Raw genomic sequence first — 24726 nt, 5'->3', positions numbered from 1 at the left:
ATGTCTTTTAATTTCGGAAGCATACAACATGTAAAATTGATCTGCGAAATCCTGTCACCGTCACAAGAAAGAAGCGTGGCCACAGAATGGCGAGAAGCTTTATATCTGCTGGATTTGAAATGTCGCATTCAATTATCAGTGGGTGGGATAGATTTCGAATTTGCAGGCAATTGCTTTTGTTGAAAACCTTTTCTATAATATCTTTACTATAAATTTGGAGTACCGAATACATTTGTTCCTATTAAGGGACAATTTAACAAAATGGGTAATTCATATGCCATGCACAAATTCTTGTATTGTGGGGTGTAATCCACGCAGACATGAGAAGAATGTGCAGACTCCACACCGACACTGACCCAGTGCCGGAATCGAACCCGGTTCCTCGGGGTGTGAAGCAGCTGCGCTAATCATTGGGGCACCGACCTTTTTATAGCATTAATTATGTTTATTGTTATTCTGTCTGACAGAACTTAAAAAAGACAAAGGATAAGCAGGACTGTTTTTCTGACAATGCCCACATTTAAACTACGACTGAAGTGCACTGTCAGCATATTACCAGCAGATACGAAAATGAGGCCTGCAATCAAAAATTAGATAATGCACTCGATAAATACTCGAGCATCAATACAGCAAATGCGTTCTCTGTTGACTGCGTGTTTGGAGTTTGTACTTTGTCCCGGTGTCTGCGTGGGTTTCCTCCAGATACTCCAGTTCCCTTCCGCAGTCCAAAGATGTACAGGCTAAGTGTATTGAGCATGGTAAATTGACCCTTCATGTCGAAAAGGTTACGTTTGGTTGCTGGGTTACCGGTATAGGGTGGAGGTGTGAGACTGCGTAGAGTATTCTTTCCTCGTTCGGTGCAGACTCAATGGCCGCAGGACCTTCTTCTGGACTGGAGGGATTCTATTGTTCTAAGCTATGAAGACAGCGATTTCCCAACATATAATGTAGTGAACGTTTTGCAAAAGTATTCATATTTATAAAGTGGATTCAACATTATAACACCCGTGAACCTAATTTCCAAACATGTGTCAGTTTCGTTTTTTAAACGGAGCTTTAAATTTTAATATTGCAGAATGCTACGAGCAGTCCCTGGTCAGCGGCTTAAATTATGTTGCGAAAAGGAAAGAGAAAATCACCAAATTAGCAATGGAGTATTCGCCAAAATCATATACTGTTCTATAATCTTCAGTCCAGCCATCGCGCGTGAATTGTGATGGAAAGTGAACAACGCAATTGAAGAGGATTCTGCATGTACATCCTCATTCCCATCGATTCAGGAGACCAGCATCGCCATGAAAACGAAAAAGCCGATGTAATCCAAATAACCTGAAACCAGAAATGTGGACGTGATGATCCGCTCTGCCTTCTCCAGTGGGAGCCAGTATTTCATCTGCCAGTGAAGCCTTGATAATTGCCTGCAGTGCATGTTGCTGACTGTACACTATGCTACCACTCGTCCTTGATTACGCTGGATTTGATTGTGCGTGCGAATCTGCACGAATCAAGCCCTGTGTTTGTTCTGGACGGTGTAAAGGTTATTCAGTATTGTTAAAACTACACACATTTCACGTTTCAGTTCCGTGAATGATCACTTCAATTATTATGTCACGATAAAATTAGGTGCCGGAACTCAGCAGAGTTGCCTGAGATTCTCTTCATTTTCAATATTCTGTTCAAGGGGGAATTCCGCATCGTAATTCTATCGCTGGGTGTCAACATCGCAATTTATTTAATCCTGATCCATCACGTCAACAATTTCATTTTTGAAAACCTCAGAAAGAATTTTACTCAATGCATCGGAATCTACGTCAACAAAAACTAACTTTTCAAGTGGACATTTCTAGTCGATGAATTAGTTGCTGACAGGGTATCCTTTGCATGTTTGCATGTCGCTGACAGATTAGGATTCACGGGTGACTTGTCCAGAACAAGTATTAATCATACTGACAAGAAACAACTATTGATCATACCTGCGTTCGTAACCTATGCAGTGAAGAGTGTGACGCAAGGATTTGTTTTTTTAGTTTGGTAGCAAATCAATTGCGTTCAGGTTGATGGCTATTGTCTGACTCTGGCATCCACAGTGATATGTCCAATCATGTTTGATTGCCTGTTGCCCTCAAGCACTATTTAGATACAAGCAACAAAACATAATAGCTGAATGCTCCGCTCACCAGTCTGAGAAATGCAACACAGTAAGACACAGACTCGATGGCGATAAAGTGTCTTGCATTTTTTACTTTTGCGCTTATGATTGCTGTGCCTCGAATACAAATCATTTTTTGTTTATTCTGTGATTACTTCAGACCTCGCTTACATCTATTAATCCAAGTATAATTTCCTTTAGTTCACAAGTCCACGTGGGCAGCACGGTAGCTTAGTGGTTGGCACTGTGGCTTTACAAGGCCAGGGTCCCAGGTTGAACTCTTAGTTGGGTTACTGTCTGTGCGGAGTCTGCACGTTCACCCCGTGTCTGCGTGGGTTTCCTCCTGGTGCGCTGCTTTCCTCGCACTCGTCCAGAAAGACGTGCTGTGAGATAATTTGGACATTCTGAATTCTCCCTCTGTGTACCCGAACAGGCGCCGGAACGTTGCAACGATCGGATTTTCACGTAAACTTCATTGCAGTGTTAATGTCAGCCTCCTTGTGCCAATAAAGATTATTATCAGTATTATTTCATTATTTTATTTTGTAAATAGCTAGATAAAAGTCTCAGTGACGCAGATTAAGTATGAAGACAATGAGGATGCTCGATGTCTCCTTATTTGCGAAGCGTACAGAATGGCAAATGGATCTGCCAATACTGATACAATTACAAGAAAGAAGCGTGAGCACAGAATGGTTCGAAGCTTTGTATCCGCTTGATATGATATGCCAGACATGAAATGCCGCATTTACTAATCAGCAGTGGGTTTCATTTCGGATTGGCAAGTAATTGGTTTCGTGAATAACGTTTTGGCGAATTAATTTTGTTGAATTTTTTTTTACCTGACAGAACTTAAAAAGGCAAATGATGGTAAGAGCTGTTTTTCTTATGATGTGCGCAATTTACACGATGGCTTAAATTTATTAAATCTGCTGGTTTGTTGATTTTATTAAGGACACCCAGATTCGTTACTCTGTCAAGTTTGGCTTCAAACCGATCCCTTAATGGCGCTGGTACTCTCGGAGGAGCTTGTATTAGTGTTTGTGCACTATCCTTTATTTGACTTCGGCAATTAAATACCAAGACACCAGCACCTGGAAAAACCTCGGAAAAAACTTGTACTATTGAATCCACCGATCTACTCTGCGCAATAAAAGCATTATCGGCACTAATATAGTCGCTTGACAAATTGTAGTCTTTAACAAGCTTCCACACCGAGTAATGATTCGCAATCTGTGGCTACAATTAAATATTTCACTTGATGGGTCTATCTTTGACTTGAACTTCACCTCCCACACGTCTAAATAATTAATGCTTCGACCATTTTATTCTTTAATAATGCTGGTCTGTTCAAAATCTTGGGCTTCAATATCTGGGATACTGCTGAGATTCGCTCTTGCTCTTGTGTCGAGAAACCTTTGATTTAAGAGTCAAGAAACTGTCCATATATCTTTATTTACAGTACATCCCGCATCATTACGACCTCTTATGTTCGTCGAGTACATTTCATTTTGCCTGGCTACGTTGGTCATGTCTTCATTAGTAATGAAAGCAATGATGAATTTAGCCTCACAATTTTTATCTTCTACATTTTAAAGATTTTTATGAGTTTACGTTCATTTGGAAAAAAACAGTGCTTGGCAAAGGGATTTTGCCTTTGCACTTCGCACAAGGTTTCACAAAGGCGGTAAATTTCCTCTGTCCGTGCTTGTTTTTACACTGCTTGCACAAAACAGTGGTGCCTTGCGATCGCGTAAATGGCCACCGCTGATGAAACACGTTTTTGTTTTAGGCGCGTCACGACATCTACGGTGTTGGCTTCGTTCCCGATTTTCGCACTTCAACCTCTCATGTTTAACGTGTTGTTTGTATCTACAGCTAACACGCTGGCATGGCAATGTTTTTTGCGCCTTTCAGCCAGAGTTCATTGTCCCTCAGAAAACGTCCATGCACTTTATCTTTTAGTTATGCCAAATACGATTTGTTCCTGATCATTGATGATTTTTAACTTGCAAAATTACCATTCAGAGCCTTGAATTTTAGCACAGTCAAAAGCTGTCAAACGGCTCCTCTGTCTGCTGCGTGTATATTTTGAAAATATACCCTTCAAACGTTATGTTCTTCTTCATGGTACAATGCTCATCGAACATTTTAACGATGACATCAAAGTTATCACTGTCTGCCTCCCGATGAAATACCAAAGTGTTAAATATTTTGGTCGCTTGTCGACGTTCTACAGTGAGCAGCAACGCTGTTTTGCGCTCATCAGGCTGTGGCTGTAAACTTAGAGTCGCTACGTACATGATAAACTGCTGCTTCGACGCGTGCCTATTTGCACATACGTTCCCAAGTGTATGAAGACTTTGTAGTGCTTTCAAGCTATCCATATTTTTCTTCGGTGACCAGTTGGGCGTTGAGATATGACCTGTAGATGCTCTTCTTCGATGAATTTCGTTTCGTTTTCGTAGTACCGTTTCCTAAGTTCTTCACTTCCGATCTTAAACTCGTAGATCACCACTTCTGGTGCCATGTTACGTTGTAGTGGGTTGCAATGATTGAGTTCGTGCACCAAAGATCGTCCAGCTCGTGACTAGTTAAGGTAAATTAGTTTACAATAACGCGGGCAGAAAACAACACTAATACAGCCAACTAATTGGAAACTGATAACAACAAGAGTACGAGGGCAAATACAAAACACGACTATACACGACGACTCCTCACTCCGAATTGCAACGTAGCACTGTCAGATGGTTGATGCCTACTACCACCTGCTGGTTGTAGGTCTAACATATCAACATACAGAATTGGTTATTCATATCAGATCAGAAGGTACTGTTCAGGAAACTTCGTGAGTTGCTGCAGTGTTTCTCTTGGAAGGTGCATGGCGTCGGTCGGTGGTGGAAGATTTGGATATTTGTGTACGACCATATCTAAAACATTATCAAAATTCCACATCAATGAAAATTAGTTGACGGACGCAGTGCCTTGCTCTTGAAATGCAGTGCAGAGAAAATACTTCCAGAAATTAGTCTGAAACCGATTTTCTTGTTGTATTGTCTAATTATTGGCACAGTTGATAGACGTGGCATGATGGCACAGTGGTTAGCTCTGTTGCCTCCCAGCTCCATGGTCCTGCGTTAAATTCCACCCTTTGTGACTGACTGTGTGAAGTTTACACTTTTCCTGTCGGTGCTCCGTTTTCCTCCCATAGTCCAAAGATGTGCACGTTCGTTTGATTTGCCATGAGAATTTGCCCCTCGGTGTCCAGAACGTCAGCTTATGTGTGGTTACCGAGATAAGGAGATAGGGTGGGTGCCTGACGCTATGTACGGTACCCTTATCGAGTGTCAATGCAGATTCGATGGGCCAAATGCTCTCCTTCTGAACTGTAGTGATTCTCTGACTCGAATGCCATTATATCATGTGGGGATATTTTGTTCAAACGTGCGGACGTATTTCCTTAGCTGTGCGCGGATTTGTTGAGACCACACCTGGATCAGCGTGTCCAGATTGTTTTCATTTTGAAAGGAATTACTTAAATTCGTCAGCAGCAGTCCAGAAACGGTTCACCAGAGTAACAAAATGTATGGGCGAATAATCATATTCGGAAAGTTTTGCGAGGTTATGCCTGACAACAGTGTTGTTTGCTCGACGAAGAGGTGATTTTTTTGCAGACCAGTAATTGTAAGGGCAGAATTGATGGACTCGGTGTGATAAGGATTGTTCTACCCGTCCGAACTAAGAGGTTACTGTTTGACAACAGTGAGTCCTTCGTTCAAGGAAAAGACCAAACGTTGTTCTCACCGTCTCAGTGGGTTTCTGGTACTCATGCGAAAAAGACAGCTGAAAACCATTCGTTGATTTATTTTTGTAATGCTGAGCTGGGACGATTCTTCATTCGCAAGTGGGTGAAATGTTTTTTTGCAGTAGACATGAAACCGGAATACATATCTTTGAGCAACTCAGTGTTTACATTTAACTTTTATGATCACATCAGGATTAGTCTGACACAGTACTGCTTAAATGTACAAAACATAACAATTCAAATGGATGAAGAATTAGCTTCCGGAGCATGATTCATGGAGCTCTAGGATGTGCTATCGTATAAATACACACTCAGCTCATGAGACTGATTGTAAATATAATGCAGGTTACCTATGATCCCATTATTCATTGCATAACACAAATAATTTCATATATGCAGCTCCTTTCAATTGACTAACGTGCTTCACAGCAAAGATAGCAGACAAATTAGTACATCATATGGCGGCACCGTGGCACAGGGTAGCAATTCTGACTCACAGCTCGAGGGACCCGAGTTCAATTCCAGTCTCGGGACCTGTCTATGTGGAGCTTGTACTTTCGGCTAGAGCCTGCTTGGTTTGCTCTTGGTGCTCCGTTTAGTCCCACAGCCCAAATATGTGCACATTTGCTGTATTGGCCATGCTAAATTACAACTTAGTGTCCACCTGAGTGGTTTGCTGGTGTTACTGGGTTGCGGGACTGGGGTGCAACTGCTTTTTCAAAGGGCAGGTGCAGACTTGAGTGGTCGAATGTCTTCCTTCTGTCCTGCAAATGTCATGAATCCATTCACATTGGAAACACGAGCGGGAAGCACCGTTGGGAAGTAACCGTAGCACATAAAGTGCAATATTAATAATCGACATAGGACTCTTTTGAACAGAATTCGAAAACCAAGCCCTTGAGCTTTATAAAGCCCTGAAGACAATACATGAGCAACAGAGCGCTGAACGTCAAACCGAAAAAAAACCAATCTTGGCAGAGCAAAAACATCGGCTGTCATTGTTGTTGCTGCACCAGAATCATCAATGGATTGTTCGTGTAATAATTATCCATAATACTGAATACGCGTCGATTTTGGGGTGGTTAGTTTCGTCATGGAGTGAAAACGTTAATTCACATATGTTAGCGTAAAGACTGTTCGGAATTGCGTCTTACGACATACACGTGACCAGGCATTATCTGCAAGTGTCTGTTGGATTATTTCGCTCAAATCGCACTGCCAAACCAGCTCCTTTCTCTGGGGTGTTCCCTTTTGAGGTAATTTCTATTGTGTATGTTGATATATTTGTAATATTAATGTACTTTTACTTTATTTTGTCCAATAGAAAATAAAAAGATAGCTGAAGGTAAGTTATGGAGAAGACTGTGATCCTTATGGGTGCAGCAGTTGTACTGTCGTATATCTTCAATTAGACGATTTTCCACAACTTGAATGAAATGCGCTTCCAAGTAAGACAGATTGTGCGAATGATGACGGTTGGATGAAGAGCAGTGATGGAGGGTTGTGATTTCGCTGTTCCAAGTGAAATGAACATTTGATAGAATATTTCATTAAGAGTATGTGCATTTTTCGGAGTAAACTGTTGTTCCCCAATTAACAATGCGTCAAATAGCTTCAAAATATTTTTTTTTGTTGCTATTTGTAATAAATAACTCTGTTACATTATGCTCAGACTCAATCTGTGCGGCCAAAATAGTTCTCAGCAAGGGAACATAAACGTAACATGTACAATAAACAGATAGAGATCTATAACCAGCACTTCTGGCACAGAAAGTTGAGAATCGTGTTGGGAAACTGAATGAATCGCTGGAAACACGGCTCCATAGAAATCCCGTCTCAATGATGCAGGAGTACAGCACGTCATAATAAATGTTCCAAATGGAGCATTCACAAGAAGCTTCAAGCAGATATATACAATGGTGATGTATATCGGACTCCACAGATGTCCTCTGCTTCAGAATATTCAATATTCAATTAATTTCATTCACCCCCACTGGCACAGATAAACAGTGTTATTGTTGTATTCAAATAGGAGATGTGTTGCAGGCGCTCAGCAAATATCCTTACTATGGGGAAAAACACGGTCCTACTTAGAGGATGTTCGTAAAATAGTCAGAAGCAGTCCACTTTTCCTGCTAAAAATTCCAAAACCAAGCAATGTTCATGTGCATTAGCTGCAAAAGTTTTATTTTAATAGCACAACGGGACAGAGCTTTATCTTTTGACACTCTTAGCCCTCAGCGCAGAGGATGGCGTACTTCCATGTCGATTGTGTGGTGGCTGAACCTCTGATGCTGGATCCACAGAGATTGCCACATATTTTGCAGGTTGTGCTTGACGCGGTGAATGGGTGGGATGCTTAATCTTCTGCGTTCTCCTGCTGCTTACGCTTGACGTCCATGTATTCTATCTCCGACGCTCGTAGTGATTTGTGCATTCAAGTGTGCATTTTCTCCATTTTTGTGCATTCGAAGAGAAGTTGTCCCCACTTTCTTTTGGTGATGTTGAATTAATTTCGGGAGACTATTTGAGTGTCCTCATGCCACTTTATCTGCCCTCCTATTAATCGCTTGTCCTTGCGGAGCTCGGTCATGCAGTTAAACTGCCCCTACCTCCCCTTCTCAGCAGGTCAAGTGTGGTAAGTTCCGCGTTTCAGTGAAGGCAGATACCGAGATACGCAACCTAACCGTTGGTTTTGTAAACAGCACATTAATTAGATCGCCACCGACAAACACCGCAACATCATCAGCAAAGATCCTCATCTCTCGTTCTGTTTAATCACCAGTATTTTGGTCCTTCCCGTTCTCCACAGTGAGTCTGTCTTGTGAGTCTGTGGATTGCATCTGGGAAGGTGTGAGGGGAGGAAATGGGTGAGCAGAACATTGCTATATTAGGACCATTACATGATGATCTTTTGTCTTGATAGAAATATACAGGTTGTTTTTTTAACTTACACAGCATGTGACCATAACTCAGTGCAGCAGTTAACGGTCAAAGATCTGCGGAAAATATGCAACTGATTGGCTTATTCCCTGACTTCGGGACACCGTGGTCTATGGGGCTGCAACTGACCGCACAATGGCCCACCGTGTCGACAACATATATTTGAAATAAAAACGTTGTCTGCCGTCTTCCCGGCCAGAGTGAAGGGGTCTAAAATACCAAGCAGTGAAGGGAAAGAAACGATGCGGCAATGTGCAATTGTGATGGACAATTTCAGCTTTTCATAAGAACAATGCTCACTCAGACAAAAAAAAAGATAGTTTAATGCAAGGCTAGAAAATTATCGAAGTTTTAGAACTTACATGCAGACAGTTTGTCCGGCAAGAGAAAAATACTGCCATATTTTTTTTTTACATAACACCACAGATCATTTGATGGAAACGTAGAATTACAAAGTTCAATGCGCAACTAATGATATCCCTAGATATATCTTACAACAGAACGGATAAATTAGCACCTCAATGCAATCACATAGAAATAGTTCAACTTCAATCATTATGGGTAACCGAATTAAAAAAATTCAAGAAGATATGTATAAAAATGAGGTGAAACTCTAATGCTTGAAATTAAAAAAAAAAAACATTGACATGGTCCATTCAGTAAAATGTAGGCTTCACTCTAATGAATGGAAAACCTCGCTTCGCCAAATTGCATAAAAATAGCGAGAGAGAGATACTTCCGTATTTCGGAAGACGCTGGAGAACCATGCTGTCAAAAGCGATGAGTTATATGTCAATAAAAAGGAGTTCAGCCTTACTTTTTTAATACATTCGTTTCCAGAATGAGATCATAGTCAACTAATCCCGCATGCATTGAGCAACTGGAGTAACCGTTGAGCAAAAGGTGCGTTAGCATTCTTAAACTCAGCAAGCTTTGAAATGCAGCTCCATCACCTGTGGTGTTTGGGAAGCAGTTCCAGGTTTTTTGAACAAGTGACATTGAAGGAGGTTCGATTTTTGATTGCAATTAAATGTGATAAATAAATAAAATAGAACATCGACCTGTTGCGAAATATCTGCTCGCCTTGTCCATTTAGATTGCTGCAGCACTCGGATGAAAGACACTGGCGAAGTAGCCTTGGTGCATCCCGCTGATTGAGCATCCCTGATTGTTGTGCATGTCACTGATTGCATGTCCCTGATTGCAGTGCATGTCGCTGATCGGACACATTGCTACCATTATTCCCTGGTGACGTAGGGTTAATTCTCGTCCGAACACGTACAAAGCAAGCGATGTGCTTGTTCTGGAAGGTAGAATGTTATTTCAGCATTGTTGAAGCGACACATATTTCACCTTTCAGTTCCACGATTGATCATTTAATTTCTCCTTTTACTAAATAGTTGACAGTCGAAACTGAGTAGAATTTGCTGCGATGCTCTTCATTTTCGACACTCTGATCAAAGGTGAAATTACACATCGGAATTTTAGAGATAGATTTCATCCTGGCAAAGTTTTTAATCCTCATCCATCACGTCAATAATTTCAATTAATCAAGTCAGAGAAAGATTTTACTCACATTGTTCGGTAATGAAAGGCAACCGGACAAGACCATTTCAGGGGGTGACTTCTGCTCCGTGACTTGGTTGCTAATATGTTGCCTGTGCGCTGTTCAAAGTTGCCCCTGACATATTATGATATATGACATACATAACCCGGAACAGTTATTAATCATACTTACAGAAACCACTTTATCATAAATGCGTTCGTAACCTAAGCCTACAAGAGTGTGAGACAACGATTTGATTTTAGATTAGGTAAGGAGTTTGCAGGCGTTCAGGTTTATGGCTATTCTCCGGTTTTGACAAACATAGGGGCATATACAAATATTTTCGATGACCTGTTACCCTCTAGTACCATTCAGATATAAGCAATGAAATAAATTAGAAGATTTCTCTGCCGACCCGTCTGAGAGGTATCGCACAATAAACCCCAGCCTCGAAGTCAATGATGTACCTTTTTATTGAACTTAATAAGATAAGAATATAATTTTTTTTTAGCAGGAGTATGCCATCGGGCCCATCGAGCCTGCTCCGCTATTCAATGAGATCGTGGCTGATCGTTTGTGTACTCAGCTGCACTTTCCCGCCCTAACACCAGAACCCTTTATTCCTTTATTCTTCAAAATACTATCTATCTTTATCTTGAAATCATGTCATGTAAAAGCCACAACTGCTTCACTTGGATAGGGATTTCCATAGATTCACAACCGTTGGGCTAAGAAGTTCCTCCACACCTCAGTCCTGAATCTACTTCCCTTTATTTTGAGGCTATGTCCCCTAGTTCCGCTTTCACCCGCCAATGGAGCCAACCTGCCCGCATCTACCCTATCTACTCCCTTCATAATTTCTATAAGATCACCTCCTCACGCTCCGCATCCTTCTAATTTCCAACGAATAAAGTCCAAGTCTACTCGAAAACTACTCGCAATCCAACCGTCTCAACTCTGGGATTAAACTGCTGAATCTCCTCTGCACATCCTCCAGCGCCAGTAGGTCCTTTCTCAGGTAAGGAGACCAAAACTGAACACAACACTCCAGGTGTGGCCTCACGAACACCAACCCACTAGCCCTGAAGTAATGAACGCCATCCGCCTTCGTAATCATCTGGTACACTTGAAAACCAACATTGTGCGTCTGATGCACGAGGACACCCAGCTCCCTGCGCACAGCAGCATGTTTTAATATTTTATCATTTAATAATAATCTTTTTGCTATTATTTCTACCAAATTGGATAACCTCACTTTTAACAACATTGTATTCCATCCGCGAGACCCTAGCCCATTCACTTAAACTATCCAAATCCCTGTGCAGACTTCCAACATCCCCTGCAACATTTGCTTTGGCACTCATCTTCCTGTCGTCTGCAAACACCCATTATTCCCCAATCTTTGTTTTCTATAAATTAACCAATATTCTATCCATGCTACTACTTTACCCTGAACGCTGTGCATCGTGATTTTATGCAGCAACCATTTGTGTGGCACTTTGTCAAAAGCTTCCTGGGAATCAAGATGTACCACATCCATTGGCTCCCAGTTGCCTACCGCACTGGTAATGTCCTCAAGAATTCCACTAAATTAGTTAGGCACGACCTGCCCTTTATGAACAAATGGTACGTCTGTTCAATGAGACAATTTGTATCCAGATGCCTCGCTATTTCTTCCTCGATGATATATTCCAGCAGGTTCCCTTCTACCGAAGTTTTGCTAACTGGCCTCTCATTCACAGCTTTCTGTCTACCTTCTTTGTTACTCAGTGGTGTCACGTTTGCTAATTTCCAATCCGCTGGGACCAGCCCAGCGCCTCGTGAATTCTGATGAATTATCATGAGTGCATTTGCAATTTCGCTCTCCATCTCTTTTAGTACCATGGGATTCGAAAATCAGGGCCAGGAGACTAGTCTACCTTGAGCCCGATTAGCTTGCCCATCACTACCTCTTAGAGCTAACAATCGTCTCAAGGTCCTCAACTGTCATCGACTCAATTTCATCAGTCACTGGCATGTTATTTGTATCTTCTACTGTGAAGATCGACCCAAAAAACCTGTTCAGTTACTCAGCCGTTTCTTCACCTCACATTATTAGATCTCCCTTCTCATTCTCGAAAGGACCAACACTTACCTTCGCCACACTTTTTGTTTTATATATTTGTGTAAACTTTTACTCTCTGTTTTTATATTCTGAGCAACGTTACCCTCATAATCTATCTTACTCTTCTTTATTGCTTTTTATATCCTGTATGTTGCCCCCTAAAGATTTTCCAATCCTCTACTGTCCCACTAATCTCTGCCATAGCGTATGTTTTTTTTCCTTCAATCTGAGAGTCTCCCTTATTTCCTTAGATATCCACGGTCGATTTTCACTCTTTGTACCCTCCTTCTTTTTTGTTGGTATAATAATTTGTTGAGAACTGTGAAACATCGCGTGGCAGGTTCTGTACTGTTCCTCAACTGTGTCACCAGAAAGTCTTTGCTCCTCGTCCACCGTAGCCATCATTTTTCTCCTCCCATTGTAATCTCCTTTGAAAAGCACAACACACAAGTGTTTGATTTTACCTTCTCACCATCCATCTGTATTTGAAGTCCCAATATATTGTGATCGCTCCTTCCGAGAGGATCCCGAACTAAGAAATCATTAATCACTACTTTCTCATTACACAGGACCAGAACTTGGAACTCTTGTTCCCTCGTGAGTTCCATTACACAATGCTCGAGGAAACTATCGCGGATACATTCCATAAACTCATCCTCAAGTCTGTCTTGACCAAACTGGGTAAACCAATCGACACGTCGATTTAAATCCCCATGATAACTGCTGTAACATTTCTACATGCATCAGTTATTTCTTTGTTTATTGCCCACCACACCGAAAGGTTGCTATTTGCTGGCCAATAGGCTACTCCTATCAGTGACATTTCCGGCTTACTATTCCTGATTTCCACCCAAATGATTCAATCTTATCCTTAATGACACCGATATCATCCCTCACTCCTGCCCGGATGTCATCCATAAACAACAGAGCTCCACCAACTCCCTTACCATCCACTCTATCCGTCCGAATAGGTTGATACCCTTGAATATTTAACTGCAAGTCGTGGCCACTCTTTAGTCGTGTTTCAGTAATAGCCACTAAATCACAGTCATTCACGATGATTTGCGCCATCAACACATTGGCCTTATTCCGAATACTACGATGAATCCGGTAATGGACCATTACGTTGGCTTTTCCCTTCGTTTTGACTCTCAATACCTCTATCAGTAACGTTTACACTGCTGATTTCTGTATTCGAACACAATAAAACTTCCGATTGTTCTGAGATTAATTCAGACCTCTCTTCCAGTCTATTAATCGAAACGCTATTTCCTTTAGTCCACGCGTCCATATCATGAGTTTCCTTCTCTACATAGCTACGTGAAAGCCTCAGCGACGCAGAGAAATGCTGGGAGAAAAATAGTCTGCTGGATGTCTTTTAATTTATGAAGCATACAAAATTGATCTGCCAAATCCTGACACCGTCACAAGAAAGAAGCGTGACCACAGAATGGAGAGAAGCTTTGTATCTGCTGGATATGAAATGTCGCATTCAATCATCAGTGGGTGGGATATATTTCGAATTTGCAGGCAATTGCTTTTGTTGAAAACATTTTCTACAATATCTTTACTATAAATTTGGAGTACCGAATCATTTTTTTCCTATTAAGGGACAATTTAACATGGCTAATTAACATACTCTGCACAAATTCTTGTATTGTAGGGTGTCATCCACGCAACATGGGACGAATGTGCAGACTCCACAACGACACTGACGCGGTGCCGGAATCGAACCCGGTTCCTCGGTGGAGTGAAGCAGCTGCGCTAATCATTGGGGCACCGACCTTTTTATAGTATTAATTATGTTTGTTGTTATTCTGCCTGACAGAACTTAAAAAACACAAAGGATAATCAGGACTGTTTTTCTGACAATGTCCAGAGTTCAACTACGACTGAAGTGCACTGTCAGCATATTACCAGCAGATACGAAAATGAGGCCTGCAATCAAAAATTAGATAATGCACTCGATAAATACTCGAGCAACAATACGGCAATTGCGTTCTCTGTTGAATGTCTGTTTGGAGTTTGTACTTTGTCCCGGTGTCTGCGTGGGTTTCCTCCGGATACTCCTGTTTCCTCCAGCAGTCCAAAGATGTACAGGCATCCCCTTCGCAGCTGGTCACGTGCGGTAAGTTCCGAATTTCGGTAGCGGTCATGGAGTAGGAGGTCGCATATCTGGTAGCTCCCGCTTGTGACAAGGCTTTTGGACGTTTTCTCCTGTTTGTTTCAGAACTTTATTGGATATATCGGTGGAGTAGTGAGACAGTGAGGAGAAATCCCACACCAGTGCATCAAGCAGTGGACTAGAAGTGGCCGTGTAAGGAGATACGGCCAAGCAAGGAAGACTCGTGTTGTACAGCAAAACATGGCGGAAGTGCAGGATCTTGGCACAGTAGCCGACGGTACAGCTGGTGAAGTTCATTGAGGAGAGCTTCGCCAATCTCAAGAAAGATAGTCCGGACTCGATTATAGCATCGATTGATCGGGTGTAACACGGTCCAGAAACTCACGGACGGGCAATTCAGAATGTGGAGGAAAAGATTTCGAGCAAAAGGACCGTTTATCCGCTTTGGAGGCCGAGCTGGGGCGGAGGAAGGACCACCAGGAAATATTGTCAGAAAGGTAGAAGACTTGAAGAACAGGCCCAGAAGACAGAACCTGGGATAGTACATCAGTATGGGATTAGGATCGTTACTTCGCAACGGCTTCCGCACTCTGACATTCTCCACCTGCCCTGTCTCATTTTCCAGGACCAGGTGCAGCACAGCTTGTTTCTTTCCTGGACGGGAATTGTACAGTTGAAGGAAGTTCTCTTGCACTGATTAAGATCAGCGCTCACTTCCTGATACTCATTCAACCATATAGATTCCAATTTACGAACTTCAACTCGTTCAAGAGGAATGATGCGATTCCCACCATGACTTCGCCCCTCCTCCGATTTTAACCACCCTGTTTCTACTAAAAAACCTTTAACACGGAATGTTAAGTGTCCAGTCATATTGCGGCTTGAGCCATATGCCTGTCATTGCTAGCTGTGCCATAAACATGCAAATCACTTCCTACTTCCAGGTTCCCATTTATGTCCGCTCATCTCTGTGTATTTACATAAATACAATTTAACCCTGCCCTTATCGCTTTGAAATTTTTGTTTTAGAGTGCCCAATTAATTTTTTCCAAATAAGAGGCAATTTAGGATGCCCACTCCACCTACCCTGCACACCGTTGGGTTGTGGGGGAGGAAACCCACGCAAACACGGGGAGAATGTGCAAACTCCACACAGACAGTGACCCAGAGCCGGGATCGAACCTGGGACCTCGGCATCATGAGGGTGCAGTGCTAACCACTGCGCCACCATGCTGCCCTGTCCTTATCTCTTTGTTGCATCTTGGGAGGAGACCATTTCTTTTTTCACTGTTAACACTCAATTTTACTCTCAATTCCTTTCCCCTATTCCAGATATTCTCTCTTTTTTTCTCACTATACATCGAACACTGGGGCCATGAGTCAAACATCCCACGTGCCTTACAAGTTTAATTCCATCCCAACTAAACCCTTCACCAACTCTGCCTGGAGATTCTTTCCATTACGGCTCAGGTGAAGCCTATCTGTTCTAAATAGGTCTCTTCTTTCACAAAACTGATTCTAATCATCCAAAAATCTTAACCCCTTCCTTCAACACTATCTCTTTAGCTACACATTTACCTCGATATTCTGCCTTTGTCTGAATGGTGATGCGCGTGGAACAGATAGCATTTCTGAGACAGGTAGTATACCCGGAAGTCATACGATTCATGGTAATCCCTAACTCCTGAAGGTAACCTGCAGAAACTCGGAACTGTCCCTCTCTATGTCGTTGCTTCCCAGGTGATCAACAACCTTTTGCACGTTCTCCCCGTGTTTGCGTGGGATTCGCCCCCACAACCCAAAGATGTGCTGGGTAAGTGGATTGGCCACAGTAAATTGCCCCTTAATTAGAAAAAATGAATTGGGTACTCAAAATGTTAAAAGTAATTTGAGCGACAACCTGTGAATGTTTACCCTCCCTTTCCAGAAGTTTGTCCAGGCGATCCGTTATGCCCCGAACCATTGCACTAGGGATGCAACAACCAATATGGTACTCAGGATTTCGGCTGCAAATTCTACAGTCTATGCCATGGACTATTGAGTCACCCACTACTACCAGCTTTCGAATCTGCCTGCCAATCTCCCTCTATCTTCTCAGAGTCGCCTCAGACACCATGGTATTATGATGTTCCCACGTAGCATCTATGCCTGATCCAGTGGTGTTGCTAACTTCATAGACATCAACAAATTAATAGCTGTTACACATCTACAAGGAGTATCGGATTTCCTGGAGCTGCTGTGTCCTTTACTTTCGACGGATGGCTATCTTCTCTCCTGTCATCCCTACACTCTTCCATCCTTCCCTATCACGATGTGAAATCACTACCCACTGGTACAACTGTTCTAGAAACCTCTGTCCCTCTTATATGGTGCGCAGTGAAAACAGTCGCTGATCAAAATCAGCCATATGTTTTTCAATGTCTCCTTTTCTCTGGCAGTTCTTGCAAATATGACTGACCAGGATGTCTTGTGGATTTGAAACCTGCAACAACTTTCATGCTTCACAAATCCAACATTTTCCAAACAGACATTGCCAAATTGACTGATCAAGCTCATACACACTGTTCAGTCTCAGCTGTTTCTAAGCCGCAACAAATTATCTTATACCCTCTCTCTATCCCACATTGCTTTGCGGAGGAGGGAACGTTAAAAACTCGATAGCAACGGAATGTTTGGCGCTTTACCGTTCTTTGACATTGGGTCCTCCGCTATTGCTTTCTGACCAAGGCGTTTACTCCCAGAATCCTTCTCAGTCACTTCCTACTAATGCATTCTGTTGGATGCCTTCTCTCCTGTTGATAACCGGGCCCTTCTCCGCGATCCCCTTCTTACTTATGGTGCGCGAGCCGACGTCTCCCAGAATGATCCTCAGTCACCTATCACGAACGTATTGTGTTTGCCACCCTTTGCGAGGTACAATAAGGCAATGTGCAGTAGTTGACGCTGAGCCCTGTAATTTACCTGGTATTGTTGCCCGCTGAAGATCATGTCCATTGATCCTCTTTTGGATGGAAGCTACACTGAGCCTCAGGGAAGATCCCCTCAGCCACTGAGAATATGTTATTGTGGAGTATTCTCGTGATCACCTTTCCCGTGTTAGAGGTAGGACGATCCCTCTGTAATTTCCGCAGTCGGATATGTCTTCGTTTTCAAGATGATTACAGTTAAGGCATTTCTGAGAAATCCAGACAAGGGTGATGATGTTGAGTAATGCTGTCTAGAGTGCGTCTCTCCCACAGTTTAGCACTTCTGCGGGGATGTAAACTGCGCCAGAGGCTTTGTTGTTCTTCATCCGTCTTTTTCAACCTCACAGCAATTTGCAGTTTTGCTCAGACGCTGGCGGCCGGGTTGGCGTGTTGAAAGTTGTATCTTGGTTGAGGAGTTTCTCGAAGCCCTCTCTCCAATGGGTTTTGTATCCCTCTCTGTGTTTGATGAGCACCTCTCCATTTTTGCCTCTCACGGAGTAAGTCCATCGATAATGAGAACGTGGATGGCATTGATTGTACCGAAGGAACAACGCACATTGTGGTCCTCAGCCAGTTGCTGGGTGTCCTGCGCCCATTCCACCTATCATCTGTCCTTTGTGTCGCGAGATATTGGTTGCACCTTGGCCATCCGTTGCATGTAGGTTCATTTCATCTCACTCCAGTGTTGGTGTAGCTGCCAGTTTAGGAACCCCTTCCGTTCGTGGTTAACGAAACTGTGGATTTCCTTATTATTGTCTTCAAACCAGTGTTACTGATTCCTGGTCAAGGGCCCAGCGTCTCCTCGGAGAAGCTATCTCTGGAGTCTTTTGAAGAGGATTAGTTGCTGTGTGCGGTCTTTGGCAATGGCTCATTCGTTGTCGCCAGGTTTGTTGGGTGGCGCCGAAAGGATAGTTATTTTTCTCGGGGTATTTGAGTCCAGTGACATTACTTCGTCTGCGACAGAGGTTCTTATTCCTGTGCCGATTTGCGGCCGGGTTGATGGAGATGGTAGAGCGGGTTTTCTGTTGGTAAGTCCAGCAGTCGTCAGATACATTCATGGCATGGGAGATACGGACGACTTTGTGGTCCCTTGTACAGACAATGGTTTCATCTTTTAGATGCCAGTACTTCGGGCGAAGGGTTTTGACATTCAACCTTCCGCTTGTCTGTGATGACAAGGTATTGCTCGAAACATTTCCTCAGGAGGAGAACAGCGTTGGATTTTCATCTTCCCATGCCATCCCTGCCACCTTCTTCTTTAAGTTAGCCGTCGCCAGTCGTGTCTCGCTCAAGGCACCAATGCCAATTTTGTGGCATTAGAGATCGCGGGATGTGATAGCTGTGCGCCATTCAGGTCCGCATCTATGAAGGCCATAACGCTCCAGGTCTGGAAAATAATTTATGTTGGTGGGGAGGGATTTGGATGGAAGACGCGGGTGCGTGTATTCTTTTAACGTGATTGAGTCGTGCTAAACCAACGATAACATTGTTCCAATGAGTGAGTTCTTGGGCCCGTGGCAAGGAAATTCGAGCCGACATAAGTCCAAGTTTTGTTGTAGGATTGTAACTAATATAAACTCACCATCCTCAGCATATCTGTCTGTGAGTGACGTCACATTTGAGGCGTGATGTCAATGCACTTTTCCCTCCATTACTGCTTTGATGCATCGTCGCTCCGCGAACGTTTCTTCCGGCCCTACTGCTGTACTATCACATTGTTGCTGCTCCAATCTCCCCACTACTGATCCTCTCACCTAGCTACTGCTACTCCCGCCCTGCAGATTCTCCACTCGTCTCTCTGCTGCTAGTCGCGCCCTGCTGAAGAGCCGCTCGGCTCACTGCTGCTCTTCTCACTTCTGATTGAGCTGCTCCTCTCCCCTGACAAATCAACTGATACATCTTGTCCTCCATCACTTTCTGAGTCCTGCCGTCTACTCAGGAGCTTCGCCTCTGCATTCAGTGAGATTAGGCTGCGATGTGCGTTCGAGGTTTTGCTCCTGATGCTTCGCCCACAGAGTGCACTCGCCGTAAACTGGTGTTTTCCTCTCGCTCTGTTATCCTTTTACTACGCTGCTCTATTCGCACTCTTTTTCCATGAGTCTCCGCCGCTCTACTTGCGCTCCTTTACTTTCTGTTTCCACCGCTGTCTTACCGGCCAATGTGAAAGCCGCGAGGAGAACAGTTGACACATAGAGTATACAACACATAACTTAACTGTGCACCACTAAAACACCACGTTATTTCTCATATCTGTGCAGAGAGGACAGACAGCATGTTCGGATTCGGATGGAACCCTCAGGGCCTCATTAAAAAGATGGAATATAAAGGACAAAACGCGTGGGTGACCAGAAACAATGTACAATATAAGAATGATCAGGAGCCTACCCAGGCCCGCACCTTCCTTGTGCAATATTTTCTCGCTTCCAATAATAAGCAAGATAACAGACTGAATGTTTAAACAGAAACGAGCTGCACACCACGATGTAGCAATAGCATAACAAGCAATGTTTGAGAATAAGACCGCTATACACCACCATGTAACCAAGAAGCAAAAAAAAAGGCCTCTCGGGATTCCGTAATAATTGCTTTCAAGAAGAACGTCCTAAGTCCTCTGAGGCAACAGGATACAAGCCACATCAGCGGACGTGACGTGGCCGAGAGCTTCGCTTCAGACAAATTGATGCGCGCAGAGCGTGTTGCACACAAGTAAATCGACACTCCAGCCAGACGTGAATTCTACAAACACATCTAGAGAAATGATCCACCCCCACTTCCATTAAGAAAAAACATAGGACTCACACCAGCCAAAACCCGTGATAACACGTCACAAGGATCAGAAGAATCGCCAATGAGCCCGACAATGCGGTACACATCGGGTGTCAGTCGATTTCTCCTTACGTGCACAATAATGGGAAGCTCTCCTGAATCAACGGCTGAGGATTAGGAACAACACCATGCTCATAAGAGTAAAGAACATAGAACATAGAACATTACAGCGCAGTACAGGCCCTTTGGCCCTCGATGTTGCGTCGACCTTTGAAACCACTCTAAAGCCCATCCACACTATTCCCTGATCGTCCATATGCCTATCCAATGACCATTTGAATGCCCTTAGTGTTGGCGAGTCCTGTACTGTTGCAGGCAGGGCATTCCACGGCCTTACTACTCTCCGAGTAAAGAACCTACCTCTGACATCTGTCCTATATCTATCTGCCCTCAATTTAAAGCTATGTCCCCTCGTGCTACACATCACCATCCGATGAAAAGGGAGCTCACTGTCCACCCTAGCTAATGCTCTGATCATCTTGTATGCCTCAATTAAGTCACCTCTTAACCTTCTTCTCCCTAAAGAAAACAGCCTCAAGTCCCTCAGCCTTCCCTCATAGTATCTTCCCTCCATATTCGGCAAAATTCTGGTAAATCTCCTCTGCACCCTTTCCAATGCTTCCACATCCTTCCTATAATGTGGTGACCAGAATTGCACGTAATACTCCAAATACGGCCGCACCAGAATTTTGTACAGCTGCAACATGACCTCATGGCTCCAAAACACATCCCTCTACCAATAAAAGCTAACACACCATAAGGTGTAAAGGTTATTCAGTATTGTTAAAACTACACACATTTCACGTTTCAGTTCCGTCAATGATCATTTCAATTATTCTGTCACGATAAAATTAGGTGCCGCAACTCAGCAGAGTTGCCTGAGATTCTCTTCATTTTCAATATTCTGTTCAAGTGGGAATTACGCATCGCAATTCTATCGCTGGGTGTCAACCTCGCAATTTATTTAATCCTGATCCATCACGTCAACAATTTCATTTTTGAAAACCTCAGAAAGAATTTTACTCAATGCATCCGAATCAACATCAACAAGAAATAATTTTCAAGTGGACATTTCTAGTCGATGAATTAGTTGCTGACAGGGTGTCATTTGCATGTTTCAGGGTGTCGCTGACAGATTAGGATTAACGGCTGACTTGTCCAGAACAAGTATTAATCATACTGACAAGAAAAAACTATTGATCATACCTGCGTTCGTAACCTATGCCTTGAAGAGTGTGACGCAAAGATTTGTTTTATTTAATTTGGTAACAAATCTATTGCGTTCAGGTTGATGGCTGTTGCCTGACTCTGGCATCCACAGTGATGTGTCCAATTATGTTTGATTACCTGTTGCCCTCAAGCACTATTTAGATACAAGCAATAAAACATAATAGCTGAATGCTGCGCTCACCATCCTGAGAGATGCCACACAGTAAGACCCAGAGTCGATGGCTTATTGATTTCTGTGCCTCGAATACAAATCATTTTTTGTTTATTCTGTGATTACTTCAGACCTCGCTTACATCTATTAATCTAAGTGTTATTTCCTTTTGTTCACAAGTCCACGTGGGCAGCACGGTATCGTAGTGGTTGGTACTGTGGCTTTACAAGGCCAGGGTCCCAGGTTGAACTCTTAGTTCGGTTACTGTCTGTGTGGAGTCTGCACGTTCACCCCGTGTCTGCGTGGGTTTCCTCCAGGTTCTCCGGTTTCCTCCCACTCGTCCAGAAAGAGGTGCTGTGAGGTAATTTGTACATTCTGAATTCTCCCTCTGTGTACCCGAACAGGCGCCGGAATATCGCGACTAGGGGCTTTTCACAGTAACTTCATTGCAGTGTTAATGTAAGCCTTCATGTTCCAATAAAGATTATTATCTGTATTATTTAATTAGTTTATTTTGTAAACAGTTATACGAAAGTCTCAGTGACGCAGATTAAGAAGAGAGGCAATGAGGATGCTCGATGTCTCTTTATTTGCGAAAGCGTACCAAATGGCAAATGGATCAGCCAATACTGATACAATTACAAGAAAGAAGCGTGAGCACAGAATGGTTCGAAGCTTTGTATCCGCTTGATATGATATGCCAGATACGAAATGCCGCATTTACTAATCAGCAGTGGGTTCCATTTCGAATTGGCAAGTAATTGGTTTCGTGAATAATGTTTGGAGAATTAATTGTGTTGAATATTTTTCGACCTGACAGAACTTAAAAAGGCAAATGATGGTAAGAGCTGTTTTTCTTATGATGTGCGCAATTTACACGATGGCTTAAATTTATTAAATCTGCTGGTTTGTTGATTTTATTAAGGACACCCAGATTCGTTACTCTGTCAAGTTTGGCTTCAAACCGATCCCTTAATGTCGCTGGTACTCTCGGAAGAGCTTGTATTAGTGTTTGCGCACTATCCTTTATTTGACTTCGGCAATTAAATGCCAAGACTCCAGCACCTGGAAAAACCTCGGAAAAAATTGTACTATTGAATCCACCGATCTACTCTGCGCAATAAAGGCATAATCAGCACTAATATAGTCGCTTGACAAATTGTAGTCATTAACAAGCTTCCACACCGAGTAATGATTCACAATCTGTGGCTACAATTGAATATTTCACTTGATGGATCTATCTTTGACTTGAACTTCCACTCCCACACGTCTAAATAATTACTGCTTTGACCATTTTAATCTTTAATAATGCTGGTCTGTTCAAAATCTTGGGCTTCAATATCTGGGATACTGATGAGATTCTCTCTTGCTCTTGTGTCGAGAAACCTTTGATTTAAGAGTCAAGAAACTGTCCAGTTATCTGTATTTACAGTACAGACCGCATCATTACGACCTCTTATGTTCGTCGAGTACATTTCATTTTGCCTGGCTACGTTGGTCATGTCTTCATTAGTAATGAAAGCAATGAAGAATATAGCCTCATAATTTATTTCTTCGACAGTGTTTATAGATTTTTAAAGTTTACGTTTATTTGGGAAAAAAACAGTGCTTGGCAAAGTGATTTTGCCTTTGCACTTCGCACAAGGTTTCCCAAAGGCGGTAAATTTCCTCTGTACGTGCTTGTTTTTACACTGCTTGCACACAATAGCGGTGCCTTGCGATCGCGTAAATGGCCACTGCTGTTGAAACACGTTTTTGTTTTTGGCGCGTCACGACATCTACGGTGTTGGCTTCGTTCCCGATTTTCGCACTTCAACCTCTCATGTTTAACGTGTTGTTTTTATCTACAGCTAACACGCTGGCGTGGCAATGTTTTTTGCGCCTTTCAGCCAGAGTTCATTGTCCCTCATCAAACGTCCATGCACTTTATGTTTTAGTTCTGCCAAATACGATTTGTTCCTGATCATTGATGATTTTTAAGTTGCAAAATTACCAGTCAGAGCCTTGAATTTTAGCACAGTCAAAAGCTGTCAAACGACTCCTCTGTGCTGCGTGCATGTTCTGAAAATATACCCTTCAAAAGTTATGTTCTTCTTCATGGTACAATGCTCATCGAAAATTTTAACGATGACATCAAAGTTATCACTGCCTGCCTTTCGATCAAATACCACAGTGTTCAAGATTTCGGTCGCTTGTCGACGTTCTACAGTGAGCAGCAACGCTATTTTGCGCTCATCAGGCTGTGCCTGTAAACTTAGAGTCGCTACGTACATGATAAACTGCTGCTTAGACGCGTGCTTATTTGCACATACGTTCCCAGGTGTATGAAGTCATTGTAGTGATTTCAAGCTATCCATATTTTTCTTCGGTGACCAGTTGGGCGTTGAGATATGACCTGTAGATGCTCTTCGTCGATGAATTTCGTTTCGTTCCCGGAGTACCGTTTCCTAAGGTCTTCACTACAGATCTTAAACTCGTAGATCACCACTTCTGGTGCCGTGTTACGTTCTAGTGCGTTGCAATGATTGAGTCGGTGCACCGAAGATCGTCCAGCTCGTGACTAGTTAAGTAAATTAGTTTACAATAACGCGGGCAGAAAACAACACTAATACAGCCAATTAATTGGAAACTGATAACAACAAGAGTACGAGAACAAATACAAAACACGACTATCCACGACGACTCCTCACTCCGAATTCCACGTAGCAGTGTCAGATGGCTGATGCCTATTTCCACCTGCTGGTTGTAGGTCTAACATATCAACATACAGATTTGATTATTCATATCAGAATAGAAGGTACTGTTCAGGAAACTTCGTGAGTTGCTGCAGTGTTTCTCTTAGAAGGTGCATGGCGTCGGTCGGTGGTGGAAGATTTGGATA

Source organism: Scyliorhinus torazame, chromosome 12 (assembly GCF_047496885.1).
Source record: "Scyliorhinus torazame isolate Kashiwa2021f chromosome 12, sScyTor2.1, whole genome shotgun sequence".
Lineage (NCBI taxonomy): Eukaryota > Metazoa > Chordata > Chondrichthyes > Carcharhiniformes > Scyliorhinidae > Scyliorhinus > Scyliorhinus torazame.
This window is presented reverse-complemented; position numbering follows the sequence as displayed.